This window comes from Lissotriton helveticus, chromosome 4_1 (genome assembly GCF_964261635.1).
Source record: "Lissotriton helveticus chromosome 4_1, aLisHel1.1, whole genome shotgun sequence".
NCBI classification, from domain to species: Eukaryota; Metazoa; Chordata; class Amphibia; order Caudata; family Salamandridae; genus Lissotriton; species Lissotriton helveticus.
In genome coordinates, this window is record NC_136063.1 from 1,863,952,237 (window position 1) to 1,863,967,778 (window position 15,542).

Below are 15,542 nucleotides of genomic sequence, written 5' to 3' on the forward strand. Positions count from 1 at the left end.
TAGCACTTAAAATGTGTCATCTGTATGTTTGTAAATGAAAGTCAAGTAGCCTCTCTCTTACAGTTTCGCTTTCCTCTTGGTAAAATGCCCTACCATTGAGTGTGGCGAGGGATTCCTAAAACCTCTCATTCAAGAAGATTATACAAACTTTTGTATCCTTCCAGGATTACTATCCATCTATACCTGTCTTTTAGGCATGTCCTTCAATTGTAATACATGACTATTTAGACGGTACCCTGCCATTGTAATGGCCCACCCAGGGTTCCATATGAAATATTGACTTACCGAGTATTATGTAAGAAAAGCTGTCTTTCAAGTTGGTAGCACCACGAAACTGAGATGGCTGAATATGTTACAGGTCCTAGTAGCGTATAACATCATATAACATAACACAGCATATCATAGCTTGAAGAGCACCCTGTGTGACACTTGACTGTCCGAGTGTGGTGTTGTTTTCCTTGAGCATCTCTTTGAATCTGGTATTCTGGAGGTGCTTTTTTGAAAAGAGAAAGGTTGACATGTATGGAATTCAGCCACATTCCTTAAGCAATTTACTTTGCTTCCTAAATGGAATGACATTCAAACCTAAATATACATTATTTCATCATTCATTTCGGACTGTTCTTGGCAGAGAATATGCTTGGAGGATTCCAGGTTAATTAGTTAGTGGCTGCTAGGTTAGCTCAATCTAGAACGCTCTCACCTATCATACACCAGGACTACCTCTTCACCCTTACATTTCCTCAGTGTCCACTAAATTACGCCATTCAACAATATTGTGATAGTATATAAAACTCTCTGTCAAATTGAATATCGGCAGGAATATTCAAGAGCTCCCTGCTAACTCTGAGTATTTCTCATCCACTTGCATGGGTCAAAAAGAAGCCATAACATGAGGAAGAGTGAGTGGGCGCTTACATCGTGGCCCCTGCAATGCTTAATTGTCGCACTAGAAGCCAGTGATATTGAGGTAAAAAACTGCGCTAATCCAGTTCATGAGTTCATGAAGTGGTCCTAGAGTTCCTTGCAGCCCCGTAAAAATAGTGCCCAGCACTAGCTATAATACTTTTAATAGTAAGTAAAAACGAGATGAACGTGCATACTCATGAATGTTAACCACTCGGAATTTTTCATGATAGCACTCAATTGTTTTTACAACTATATGTGCCTTTACCGAATGGGAGCGACCATATGCACATCAATATTGTTTCCCACCAAAAGAGACAGCTTTATCCGGATTGCTATGCCTCTTTCTGAATTCATTCTTCTCTGTGTGCACCAAACGCTTGTTTGCTGGAACACTTGCCTTAACTGGGTGCAGAATTGACAGCAAGGATGGGCCACTAGGCAAGTGTTCAAGGGGACAGAGCTATAAAATCTGGGGTTACTGGTCGTAGTGGGGGAGTTGAGGTGTTTAAGAGAGGTCTGAGGCACAAAATACCCTGCCAAGATGACTAGTAAAACCTGTCTATACTAACTAATCATATATGCATTAAACAAATACTGGTGGATTAAGAAAGGGCTAAACTATCTCCACAGAATCTAAAAATCTGCGCTGTCGCACACATCAGAGCTAACCTGCAAACTTCCTCTCTTTTTTTGAGTTTAGAAAGCTTTATTGAATCAAATAAGCCAAGTAAAACATCAGTACAAAAGCACAATCGGTAAATGAAAGATACATGAAAAAAATGGGCTAATACAATGTGAATGTGGAATTTAAAAACAAGAACCCCAAATTGGGAAATATACAAAAATGTACGAAGGGAAAATGCTTTTTTAAGATTTTAGGGGATTAGGAAAAGAGAGAAAAAGGGAAAAAGGAAAGGAAAATCAGAGAGTGAAAGAAAGGCTAGAAGAAAGGAGGACAGAAAATAGGAGGAAAGAGAAAAGGAAAGAAAGAGAAAGAGGAAAGATGAAGCAGATCAGGGTAGGCGTCTGGAAAGAAAATCAGTTAAGGGTAACCATAACAAACCTCTTTTAATTAAGAGAGAGGTAGTCGTAGCATGTGCGCGATCAAGTCTGTGATGATGACATAATAAGTTCCACCAGGCAGTAGAAGAGATCTTTGAGGTATCTTTGCAATTTGACGTAATAATCTGCAAAGAAATAGCTATAAACATATCTATAAAATTACGAACATTACTTGAAACATTCCAAATAGGAGAAGAACCACTTAGAAAAATGTGAACAATATCAAAAATATGTTTGGAGTGTAAAATCTCATTCAACTTACACCATATATGCTGCCAAAGGGAGGCAACCAAGGGGCATTGAAAAAACATATGAAACAAAGTGCCATCAGGGTGAGAGCATGACCAGCAGCGGCTAGAGTCAAGGACTTTGAACTTAAACAGGTCATGTGGGGTAAGAAAAAGCCTATTATAAAAGAAATAAAGAGTCTGAGTGGTGCTAGCTGAACGGGAAACAGTGTGAATTTTAGACCAAATAGATTCCCAAATTGGAAAGGAAAAATCTTGTGCTAGATCCTTTTCCCATGCAAGTTCAGGTTTGGATTTGGGGCGATCAGAGATAGAACGGGAGAGGATCTTATAAATGGTGGCCGCTTTACGTGGGATAGTAAAAGTTAAGGGAGTGAAATCAGGAGGGGCAATATCTGATAAAGTAGTGTGGTATGAGAGGAGGGGAGATAGGGCAAAATGGAGGTCAGGAAACTGGGGAGAATATTTGTGAGATAAGTGAAATGAGGAGCTAATGGTAGGGAAATCCAGTAAGGAACCATCAACAGAGAGCTCGTTTACATACATAATGCCTTTGTCGATCCATTCCTTCCAGAAGAGGGCCTTGTTGTTGATCATCAGGGAGTGATTGTACCATAACGGGATAAGGGAATGGAGATGCGCTGGAGATAAGGAGGAACGGAACAATGAGAGGGAAAGTGCCCTAGAGTGCTTAAAAGTGGGAGAAAGGAAGCGTTTTGGGGGTTGAGATAAATGGATAGCAGCGTGAAAAGGGAAAGGCGAAAGCTGAGCTTGCTCTAAAGCACTCCATGCGGTGGGAGGAGGGGAGGGCGAATCTGCAAGGAAAGGCCACATTTGCTTTAAGGTAAAGGAAGAATGAAAACGTACAAGGTTTGGAAAATTCACGCCACCTAAATGCTTGGGTAGTTGAAGGCGAGATATGGATATCCTGGATTTACGGTTATTCCAAAGGAAACGAATGAGAATACAATTAATTTGAGTAAAGAAATAGGCAGGAAGAGAAATAGGCAGCATGGAGAGATAAAAGTTAATGATAGGCAGAAGCATCATCTTAACAGTTGCCAAACGACCCCACCAGGATAGGAATAAAGGAGACAGCCGCGGGCCGTGGAGGGTGTTACGGTGGGGCAGGGAGGCGGGGAGGGGGAGGGGCAGGGTGGAGGGTGCTAAAAACAGGCATATGGATCATTGCCGGTAAGTACACAATTTAATTAATACAACGAAATTCGTAGCGTGCACAGCATTGCTTTTTGCCATGCAGTGCGCGCTACGAATTTCGTTTTATTAATTAAATTGTGTACTTACCTGCAATGATCCATATGCCTGTTTTTAGCACCCTCCACCCCGCCCCTCCCCCTCCCCGCCTCCCTGCCCCACCGAAACTCCCTCCACGGCCCGCGGCTGAAAGGAGACCCTCGCTCTATGAGGGCAGAAAGCTTGGAAAGAATATGCTTATGGTTAGTTTTAACGGTATCTTTAATAGATGAGGGGTATAAAACACCCAAACATTTGATACTGGTAGGATTCCATGCAAAACCTGAACCATGGAACATATGCGCAAGACAATATTTGTTAAGAGGTAAGACTTCAGACTTATCAATATTTAACTTATAACCAGAGACTGAAGAGTATTCGGTAAGTAAAGAAAAAAGTGCTGGTAAGGAGGTATCGGGGTTGGAGATATAAAGCAAAATGTCGTCAGCATAGGCTGTGAATTTAATGTCTAATGATATATAAACAAAACCGGAATAGGAGGTGGAAAGACAAATTTTTTCAAGGAAAGGTTCCAATGCTAAAATAAAAAGAAGGGGAGAAAGGGGGCAGCCTTGTATGGTGCCTCTATGTAAGGGAAAATAGGACGACTGAGCACCATTAACCCAAATAGAAGTGGAGGGGGATGAATATATTAACTGGATAAGTTTAATGATGTGAGGGCTAAAACCATGCCAGCGAAGGGCCCCACACATGAAATCCCAATTAACCCTGTCAAAAGCCTTCTCAGCGTCAAGGGTGATGACAGCGAGAGGGGTTGTCAGTTTGGAAGCTAGGTGAATGATATTGAGAAGAGCTCTAGAGTTATCAGTGATGGACCTGCCTTTAACGAAACCTGACTGATAAATGTTAATAAGGTCTGGAACCAAAGTAGATAAACGAGAAGTTAAGATTTTGGCATAAACTTTACAATCCGTATTGATTAAAGAGATTGGCCGATAATTCTTACAAAGGGAGGGATCTTTATCTTTTTTGGGGAGTAAACATAACATAGCTTGGGTAAAAGAGCTCTTAGACTCACCTGCAGAGAGAAAAGAAGAGATCAAAGAGGATAAGTGTGGTATTGAACAAGTTTTGAACTGAAAATAGAAGCGAACCGTAAAACCGTCTGGGCCAGGGGATTTATCTTTGGGTAAGAGAGTGATTGCTTGTAGTATCTCCTTCTCAGAAATAGGGGCGTCCAAAGAGGAGAAATCAAGGTCAGCAGAAGAGGATTTGGGTATATTGAGGAAAAAGGAATCAATTTGAGAAGGAGTTGGGGTAGATTCGGGTGTATATAAAGAGGAGTAATACTGAACAAAACAATCAAGAATCTTATCGTCCGTGCAGTGACGAATCCCAGCGGCATCAGATATAACAGCAATTTTAGATTTTTGTTTCTTCATTTTAAGGTAATTTGCAAGAGACCTGCCCGCTTTGTTACGCCCACCGTACATCTTGGAATTACATTTTAGGAGTTGATTGCAGGCAGAATCACAAGAAAATGTATTAAATTGAAGTTTAGCTTTGATGAGAGAAGAGGGAGCTTCAGGAGAGTTGGATGTATAGAAAATATGTTCTAGATCTTTGATCTGTTTGAGAATAAGAGAGGATTTGGAAAGGGCCAGTTTCTTTTTACGCAAAACAAAATCGATAATGAAGCCTCTGGCCGAAGCTTTAAAAGCATCCCAAACAAAATGGAATGAAGAAGTAGTATTAAGATTAGTGCGAAAGAAGTCGTCCATAAAAAGAGTGAATTGGTCAATGAACTGCTGGTCCAAAAGAATAGAGTTATTGAAACGCCAACGGCGAGAGCTGGGAGTAGGTGAAGGTAAATCGATATCTAAGATGACAAGGGCATGATCGGAAATGAGAATAGAGCCAATTTCCACATTTGTCATGAATTGGAAGGTGTGCTGGGTGAGAAAAATATAATCAATTCGGGAGTGTGAGGCGTGGACAGGGGTAAAAAAAGAAAATTCCAGAGTATCGGGGTGAGAAAGTCTCCAGGAATCAATCAAACCTCTAGAGGAGATTGCTCGGTAAAAGGAATTTTGCATTTTATTAGGAATGTACCTTGTCTGGGATTTACGATCCAAGAAAGGATCCATTAACTGGTTGCAATCACCTCCAACAATTAAGTCAACACTAGTATGAGAGGAAAGGAGTTTGGCGATATCAGACCAAAAAAGAGGGTCAATACCAGACTGTTTCTTGGAGCAGGACAACTTGGCATTTCAGTTTGGCTAAATGGGATAGAACCCATTGTTTTTTAATCGGGTTACGAAGACCCTTGACATTCCAAGAAATAACACGAAGACCATTCATTTAAAAATAAAAAAGAAGGATAGGCAGATAGATAGAAAAAATTGAAGAAAGAGAAGAGAGACAAGAGCAGTAAAGAGATTGCCTAGGACGGAGAAGGAAGGAAAAATCTGAAAGGAGGGAGATAAGCGAAAAGGAGGAGAATAAGCCAATACCCCAAGTGTATGAAGAGAGAAAAAATTTAAAAAGAGAGAAAGAGAAGAGAAGCAGAAGTACATGAAAAAAAATGCCATGAGGAAAGAAAAGGAAAAGGAAAGAGGGAAAGAAGAAGAAAAGAGGAGTGGAAGAATACAGCTCCCCTGAGAATGTAAGAAGAGAGAAGGATGGCAAAAAACCAAGAGGGTTCCAGCCATACAGAACAGCTAAAGTGAGGATCAATAGAGTGAGAGCGGGAGCAACAAGAAAAGACGATCGCACAAAAAAGAGAAATGACGTCAAATGCATGGTCGCAATAACATGAAACAGAGAAATGAAAGGGAAGATACAAATCAAAAGCAGGACCAAACACGACGATATAAAACAAATGAAGGAGACTTACCAAACAATTGTGAAGAAAGGGCAGCGAACTGGGGCAACGAAAACGAACAACATCACAGTACATTGGGGAGGTCGAGTAACCAAAACACTGGAAGAGGAGACCTAGAAAACAAGGTAATAAAACAAAGGAATATTACTTGGAGGAACAATAAGACTGGAAAAGAAAAAAAAACAATGGACGGATTACAGTAAACAAAAAAACATTAAGAGATCATGAGTTGCTGAGTTCCATGGAATCTTCTTTGTGAGAATGGATAAATTTGTGAAGATCAGCCAGTTCGTCGAAGCTAAATGTCCTTTCCTTATAGGTAACCTTGAAGAAGCAAGGGTGGATAAGGCCATATCTGGCGTTCATGGATCGAAGAGTAGGTCGTAAGTCCAAAAATTCCTTGCGACGTGCCGCAGTCTGCTTCAAAACATCCTGAGAGAAAAAGAGTTTGTGGCCCGACCATAATAATTGTTTGTGCTGTTTGGCAGAGTGCAGAATAGTCATACGGTCAGAGTAGAGAAGAAAATAAGCGATGATGCCTCTGGGTTTTGAGGAAGAAGAAGAATTCTTGGGGCCAAGACGGTGCGCCCTTTGAATGTTCACATCCATATGCTTAGGCAGACCAACTATAGGTAAGACTTGGGATTTATAAAATTGGATGATGTCTGACCCCTTCGAATTCTCCGGAACACCATAAATGCGCAAATTATTGCGCCTATTTCGATTTTCCAAATCCTCAGAGGTTTTCTTGAGCATTTCAACATCTTTAGTGAGGCTACGTATTGTGGCGGCAACATCTTGAGCGTCACTAATCTTTTGTTCAACATCCGATACTCTCTTGTCCAGGTTGGACCATTTCTCATCCAATCTCTGTAAAGTGGTAGTAGTATCCGCCATAAAAGGACGAATGAGGCGAAGTTCCTCCATAATGTCTTCAAGAGTAACAGGAGATGGAGATTTGGAGGGAGAAGGAGGGTCCTTCTTAAGGCGTTTAACGGTTGAAGCCGGGTCTTTGCGTGAAGTAGAGGCTGCAGTAGACCCTTTGGAGTTGTATGCTTGTTCCATGGTTGCAGTGCTGAGGGAACCAGCACAGTGCGAGAGGAAAAGCAACTCTCCTTGATGCGCGGTTGGTAAATCACATAACAAACCGCATCAACGAATCAGGAAAGAACACCTCAAAAAGGATAAAATTGAGTCGGAGGCAGGAAGTGCCATAAAGATGATACCACAGAAGAGCGGGTCACAAAGTAAATCCTGAAGCTGGTGCCCGACACTAGAAAAGAGAGTCTGAGGTAAAAAAACAGGTTCACGAAACAGCCATGAGCTGAGAAGAGAAAAAATGCTTCATAAAGCAATAGCAGATGAAGATGATATAGTTGAAGGGCCAAATCCAGGGAGCAGAAGCCACATAAAAAATATGTTTCAGAAAAAACGAGTGAAAAAGAAAAAACAAAATGGCGGCCGTTTTCGAGGAGACATCATTTTCGCATTTTTCTACACCAAAAAATGCAGGTGGCAGTCTCCAAACATACCCAGCAGCAGGGGGGTACTTCCGACCCCGAAAACAGATGTTTCTGCCCAGAAACGCTGGCTGGAAATGGGTCCTTCGTCATGAAAGCGCCGCCGAGATCGCGGAGCTCAAGGGGGAGCGGCCATCTTGTCCGCAGCGTCGCGCGCCCTCCCAAACTTCCTCTCTACCTCAATCATGCAAGGTTCTGTTAGAGCTGCACAGAAGATTCACCAGATACAGCACTGTGTTTGCAGGTCTCCACATTCATGTGGGAGGCAGCACCTCTTTGGTCATCACGGGGGGTGGCCTCTTGTCCCCTGCTGCTCTGGCTGTTTCAGCATCTCCATGGCGGGATGTATGCCTCTTTTGTGGGCCATGAGAAGTGCCAGCCTCGGGGGAAGTGAATATAGTATAGGAGCAGGGAAAAAGGGAAGGATGACAAACAAAGGGTTCATTGAATTAAATCTGAAGAACGCTATTTGGATGAAGAAGACTTGGTCAACCGTAAACCTATACCGTTCCAATATGGTCGTCTTCCAATTGTTTATTGCTTGAAACTTTCAATCCAAGATGGTATCAATCCTATGGTTATAATGTCATGTCATGATGGACCATATATGATGAAGGTATGGAGTACTCTGTACAGTGTACTAAAGTAAAGTACACTATGTAGAGAGTGTGAGAAATCCCCAAAAGGCAAATAGAGGTACCCTTTTACAAACGCCGAGTGTGCTTACCGGCTGTTTGTTGGACCTTTGGGCGTTTTCTCTTCATTTCCTGGAGCAACTGCTAGCCGCACCCGCTCCGCGGGTGCCGCGTCGCCGCCAGAGACCTCGGGGCTGTTGGGAGCACTCTCGGCTCGCAGCCTAGGTGGAATCATTCACCGTTACCATCACGGTCACCGGAAGATCTGGGGCAGAGTACTAGTGGCGGCGCAGTATCAGGGACTCGCTCTACCAGGAGTCCCTGCTCCCTCAGCACACCTGACGCGTGCTGTCCTGCTGCCCCGCCCACAAGCCGCTTCACGGTGTTTAAAGCGACGCCCCTTTCCGCTGTGCGGGAGCACGCGGGAGCTCGCCGGGAGAAGCCCGGGACAAGGGCGGGGCCATCTGTGGCCATCTGGGGCCAGAAGAGGCCGGGACGGGCCACCCCTCTTGGTCGCAGGGACAAGGTTCCTTCTGTTGCATTGACTATGGCTTCTGGTACGCGATCGACTAAATCGCGTAAAGTTAGAGGAGATCCAGTGACAGGAACTATGGAACAATTCATCACTCGGGCGTTTTCTATTGTGGAAAAGGAGATTGCCATTACAGAACACAGACTATCCAGAAACTCGTTAGGCTTGCCAGAAAAACGTTCTTCTATGGGCAGCCTGGCTCTGGTCCCTTCTCCTGCCCACTCATCAATCCCTGTGCTTGCAGAAGAAGTACCACCTGATCTTGAGGTTGATGAGCGAGTCTCGAGGATCAGGGCTAGTCTTGATAGATTGTCGTCCATTGATGCTAATGGTAAAACCCCACCGCTTATTCCTGCCCCTCTGGTCTCTTGTAGCATAGCGCCCTCTACCCCTATCAATACTAATAGGGTTGGTGTAGAATCTGCGGTAAACATAGGGAATGCCGCCTGGGTCGGTATTAATCCTGACACTACTAATCCTGACACTACTGTCCAGGACGTGGCAGTCTTTGGGAGATCCCCTTTCACAATCCCGTGCAAAAGGAAACGCCCTCCTAGTCCACGGAAGGGTAATACTTCCAAACCCTGTTGTAAGTTCAGAAGGAAAGCTGTAGCCAAGGGGGGCTTTCGTAACACTGTTAGCAAACCAGGGAAAGATCTTTTTTCTCAGGTGGCAAGGGGGAAGAGTTCTTGTGCCCAGGATTCCATCCCCGGTTCCACACAGAACACAGCGTTCCAGACTCCTCTGGGTGATTCCTCACTTTTGAACAGTGTTGAGTGCTTACTAAAATCACTGGTTTCACCTATTATGGATAAGATGGAGGGGCTCTCTAGACGGGTAGACTCCATAGAGCAAACCATGTTGGATGGCTTCTTTTCCACTAAATCACTGATTAAGCTCCATTCGAAACTTTGTGCAGAAGATAGGGCAGGAACGGAAGGAAGTGGCGTCACCCATAAGCTAGCAACCTCTACCCAGGTGCCCGTTGTAATCTTGGGCCGTCAAGATCATTCCCCTGGCCCCTTGCCTTCAATTCCTCCAGGCACTCGGAATCGCGTGATTACAACTGCTACAATCCACTCGCACCCTAAGACTGTGAGCCCTCTTGCCCGATCTTCTGAGAAGGCTGTATCGGGCAAAAATCCCTCAACTCCCCCCCCTTCGGTTACATCTAATAGCCAGTCTGTATCACCCAGTCCTTTAGCAGCTCCCCTAGTAGCAGCTCCCTCTTTAGTTGCCCCTACGGCGACTCCTGCAGTCACGCCCCTAGCCCAGACACAAGCACAGAAAAACAAGCAGGCCCCCTCAGCAAGTCTTCCTCCGGGGTGTCAGCCATTTGTTGTTGTCTTAACAGGGGTTCCAGCTCTCAAAACAGGGGAAAATGAGTCTTATGAGAATCTAAAAAATAAAACTTCCTTCTGGGTCAGGCAAAATAGACCCCTCCCAGGTTATATTGATGGGAGGATCATCAACGTCAGACGGGTGGGGTGGGTTGGAAATAGGCACAAAAACCTTAAGGATGACTGTGTATTGGTGAATTTCAGGTACCCAAGAGCTGCAGGGCTGATTAACAGGCAAGTTAACCATTATGATTCTAATGGCATACAGACAAGGGACCTGGGATACTTTTATCGTCCCCTGCCTACTGTGTGGCCTAATCAGCCATCTTTAGAAGGGGGAAGAGGGGTGTGGTACCCACGACAGGCAACCCTGGGCACTGATAGAATGGTTGGGAACCACCCTCAAACCTTTAGTCCATATGGGTTGGGATATTGACTTACCAATCCAGTCTCTTCGGATTCTATCTCCCATTTCCCTGTTCTAGCATCTAATTGTTGCGATCCAGTGGGAATAAGCACTGCAGCAGGGGCTAATGTGGGAGCTCCTAAGAGCCCCTTTAATTCTGGTTTGGATGAACAAAGTAATGATGTATCTCTGACCAGAGGTACAGGTATCTACGATCCACTAACCCCTGTCTTGAAAATAGTAAGCTGGAATATTGCGGGATTGAGCCGCAACCTTGATCTTCCCGACTGGACCTCTTTCATGGAAGCCTTTTCAATCTGTGCATTCCAAGAAACGTGGTCACTAACCCCGCAGTATAGAGTAGGTTCTACTTCTTACTTTGTACCTGCAAGTATCTCGGAATCATGTAGAGGCCGGCCATTGGGCGGGCTACTGATCTGGGTAGATATTGCGTTGGGTCTCCAAATTAAGGTGCATTGTCCGAAATCCCCCGATCTACAGAGGCTTTCGCTTAAGAGTCCAGGGAGTGGTATTAGCCTAGAACTCTTTAATATCTACACCAGAGGGGACTCAGGTAGTGCCATATCTCCCACACTGCTTGTCCTAGATTCAGAGCTAAGGGACTGCCCTGCCAACTCTCTCATTCTTTTAATGGGGGACTTTAACTGCACTTATGAGCCTTTGTCACATGAGGATATTTTAGACCTCAGTGAGGAAGACTCTAGGAAAGGTATTGCCTCCCTCAATCTACCCCCCGTAAAAAGGTGGACACCAAGAGTTGTACAACTAAACGCCCTGACACTTGAATTTGGGCTGAGAGCCAGCAATGGGAGAACAACCTCAGATCCCAATGGGGCTCATACCTTCAACAGGGTGGGATCCACTTCAAGAATTGACTATATACTTCTTAGCCTAAACTTATGGGCCCATCTTGTTGACATGAAGGTTGCTGCAACAACTGACAGCGACCATAATCCCCTGTGCCTGTCCCTTACCCCCGTATGGAAACCTAGGGGATGCCCTGCGAGAGTGTCCACCCCATCAGCTGTGAGGGAAACCAATGAGGTAATCCCAGCTAATTGCCTGAGGCGCCTGAAGTGGGATAGGGTAGCCCTGGATCCCCTTAAGATTACTAACATTGGGGATATTATGTCAAACGCCATGTCAGAGCTTGGACAACGCACACTAAACCCTGGGGATATTTCAACCCTATTCTGCAAAACCACTAGTCTAATAGGGGATTTGTTTACTGTGACAAGGAAAGCGAGGCAGGCGAATGGGCAATTCCGTGCAGCAAACAAAGAGGGCTGGTATACACCGGCCTGTCGGGCGGCCAAAAAAGCTGTCATTACTGCGGTTAAACTGGGGGAAGGGGCTACCATAACCTCGAAGCGGAAATTGTATAAAGCAGCGTTAATTATGGCGCGCAGGGATTGGGAGGATGCTTTCTGGGCCAAGTTAAAAATAGCTAGTGGGGAAAAGAATGCCAGAGGCTTTTGGACCCTCATAAGGGAGAAATCGAGACCCACCGATTCCCTTATTACCTGTAACATTTCTGAAGAAGCCTGGTTTAGCCACTTCTCCAAGTTGTATAATGTCGGGGAAGGGTTTGAACCAGACTCTGCAGGTAATGGTTCCTCCCCTGATACAACCCCATGTGGCGAGACCGCTTTCACGCCTAAGGAAGTAGAAAGGGCTGTGACCAGTTTAGTCCCTTTCAAAGTTGCAGGTCCTGATGGCATACCGGGGGATCTACTCCGGAAGAATCCTGTTGAATGGGGAATCCTAATCGCATCCCTGCTCAATGCTTCTGCTGAAGGTGCCCTCCTACCTGATTCTTGGATGGGCGCCGAGGTTGTCCTGATTTATAAAAAAGGCAGTCGAGAAGACCCTGCGAACTACCGGCCTATTAGCCTTATTGATTGCTCTCAAAAAGTGGCCGGAAAAGTCGTATTGGGCCGTCTCCTGGACTGGATTGATGACAATAATATTTTGTCTGACCTCCAAGCCGGGTTTAGGGCAGGTACAGGAACAATCGAACAGTCACTGCCCCTACTGATGTTGTATTGGAAGGTGGTAGTGCTAGGGAAGGGAAGCTTGTACCTAGCCTTCATTGATCTGCGCACTGCGTTCGATTTAGTTCCACGCCAACAACTCTGGAGGGTATTACAAGAGTTGGGTATGCCTCACTATCTTCTGTCCCTTATAGTCAGGCTCCACACGTTCAATTTTGCCCAGGTGCGTTGGGGGACACAGGGCCAGAAGACCGGGCGTATTGAGGTCGGCAGAAGAGTCCGCCAGGGTTGCGTACTTGCTCCAACTCTTTTCTCCCTTTACGTAAACGGGGTAGTTGACCATCTGCTGTCAGCTCCTGCTGACGCTCCCCGTTTAGCTGGGCAGCTTGTACCCACTCTCCTATTTGCGGACGACACTCTGCTGATCTCAAAGTCACCCGCTGGCCTTCAGCGCTTGTTGTCCAGCTTTGAGCTTTTCTGTAACTCGAGGGGGCTCAAAATAAACACAGATAAGACCAAATATCTCATCTTAAATCCCCCCAAAAAACTGGGTGCCCCACCATTGCTGGATAACGTCCCTCTGGAACGTACTAGGGAGTTCGACTATTTGGGGATTCGTTTGGTTGACTCCATAAAGTGGGATAGCCATTTAAACAAAATGCTCCTTAACCATAAGAGAATCACTGGAACATTGCTGAAAGAGCAGAGGGCATCTTCAATGAAGCCAATAGGCACGGTTCTTGAGATTTATGCAGCAAGAGGAGTTAGCTCGGCGCTTTATGGTGCTGAGCTCTGGGGAGCACTGAATATGAGTCAGCTCACCCTGTCGGAAAACAACTTCTTCAGAAATCTCATGAGCCTTCAAGCATCTGCCCCTACTATTCCGCTTCAATTGGACTTGGGTTGTCGTACCATCGAGGATCAGGCAAGGCTTCGCCCCCTTCTTTTGTGGGCCCGTATCTGGAGGGTGAAGGCTCTCACCAGTTATGCAGAGGGCCTACGGGAAATTCTGGACTCATCGAGCTGGGCCAAAGTGAGGTGGCTCAGAGACATTAAAGCCCTCCTTCTGAACTTAGGATTGGGCGAGTCATGGGAACAGAGGTCCGCTCCACCTAAGTCAATACTTAAAAAAATGTACTGGTCCTGGATTACTGAGAAAATGAACAGCAAAACGAACTTGTGCAGAGCAACCAGGTCCTTTTTGTTGATCAAGGATGCCCCATCACGTGAGATTTACCTAGACATCATCTCAATTCCCTGGGACAGAGCGTTATTTTTTAAATTTAGAACTGGTTCTTTGCCAATCAGGGAATTTACCTCCCGTTGGAAGCCGCCCTACCAAACTGTTTCGTCTTGCCCATTTTGCCCTACCAGGCCAGAATCCATTGGACATATGTTCTTTGAATGCCCCGCCTATAAATTGCCTCGTCGCAAATGGATCAAGCCAGTATGCTCGATACTGGGGGCTAGGCGGTGTGCTGACGCACTGAGGATTCTTCAGACTGATACCTGTGTTTTAATTGTTAGTGCTGTAGCCAAGTTCTTAGGTTGGACTTGGCGCATAAGGTCAAAGTGGCTCAAGCAAATTGTTTAATTAGGTCTCGTTCAGAGACTGTTTTAGTCAACTTATTACCCAACCGTTATGTAGCGTCTCTATAGTTAAAACATGCTCACGGGGGGGGTTTCTTAACTTCTTAACTTTTTAACATTTTAAACTGCGGGCTGTTTTAGATAAATGTCATTTTTTCTTACTCTGTCTGCTTTTAAAGATATAATTATATCGAAATAAAGCTCCTTTGACTTGAAATAGAGGTAAAAGTAGGTAATACTAATTCTCTCTTTGTGGTACTGTGGACGATCAGTTAGGCTTTTCAGAGGATAGTGTTAAGTATTAGTCGTACACACAGAGGCAATAAATGAGACACACACTCAAGGGCCTGTGGTCCACGGAGCAGGGCTAGTTGGTCGGTACAGGGGCCAGAGGGGACAGGTGCAGAACAAACAGGTCAGCCGGGTGCCGTGCATCTTGAGGTCCTAGCAGTCAAGAGCAGGCAATGTGGAGTGTACCTAAATGAAGCACACTATGTAGAGAGTGCGAGAAATCCCTAAAAGGCAAATAGAGGTAAAAGTAGATAATGCTAATTCTCTTTTGGTGTCAGTTAGGCTTATCAGAGGGTAGTGTTACGTATTTATTGTACTCACTGAGGGTATAAATGAGACACACACTCAAGAATATATTGAAGACGAATGTGTAAAAATAATGTCGATTTACTATAATTTGTAAGACCATAAATGCAGTTCTAAGGTAAATACTTTTGGAGTTATGATTTTTTTAAACTTTGGAAAATTCCTCACTTCTGTGCTCAATTCCGCACCATGGGAAACAATGTGAAAAAAGCAGAAAAATGCATAGAAATTCAGGCAGTGCTTTCACGAAGTTTACCTTCTCGTTTTAAGCCAATGTCGGGAATAGCTCTAAATTTCAAAGGAGGAGAAGTTCGGGAGCATCGCGGATCAGCCGGGACAGAGGTGTTGAAGTCTTGAAAGTTGGTGCGCAAAGACGAAGGGGGCCATTTGAAAAAGCACTGTACAGCGGGACTTACAGTTAATCCGGTGGGTCTCCTCAAAGGAAGGTGGTCACAAGGGCCTGGGGACCATGTGGGCAGGGCTGGTTGGTCAGTACTGGGCCAGTGGGGACAGGTGCAGAATGAACAGGTCAACTGTGTGTCGTGCATCTTGAGGTCCTCACAGTCAAGGGCAGGCAATGTGTTGA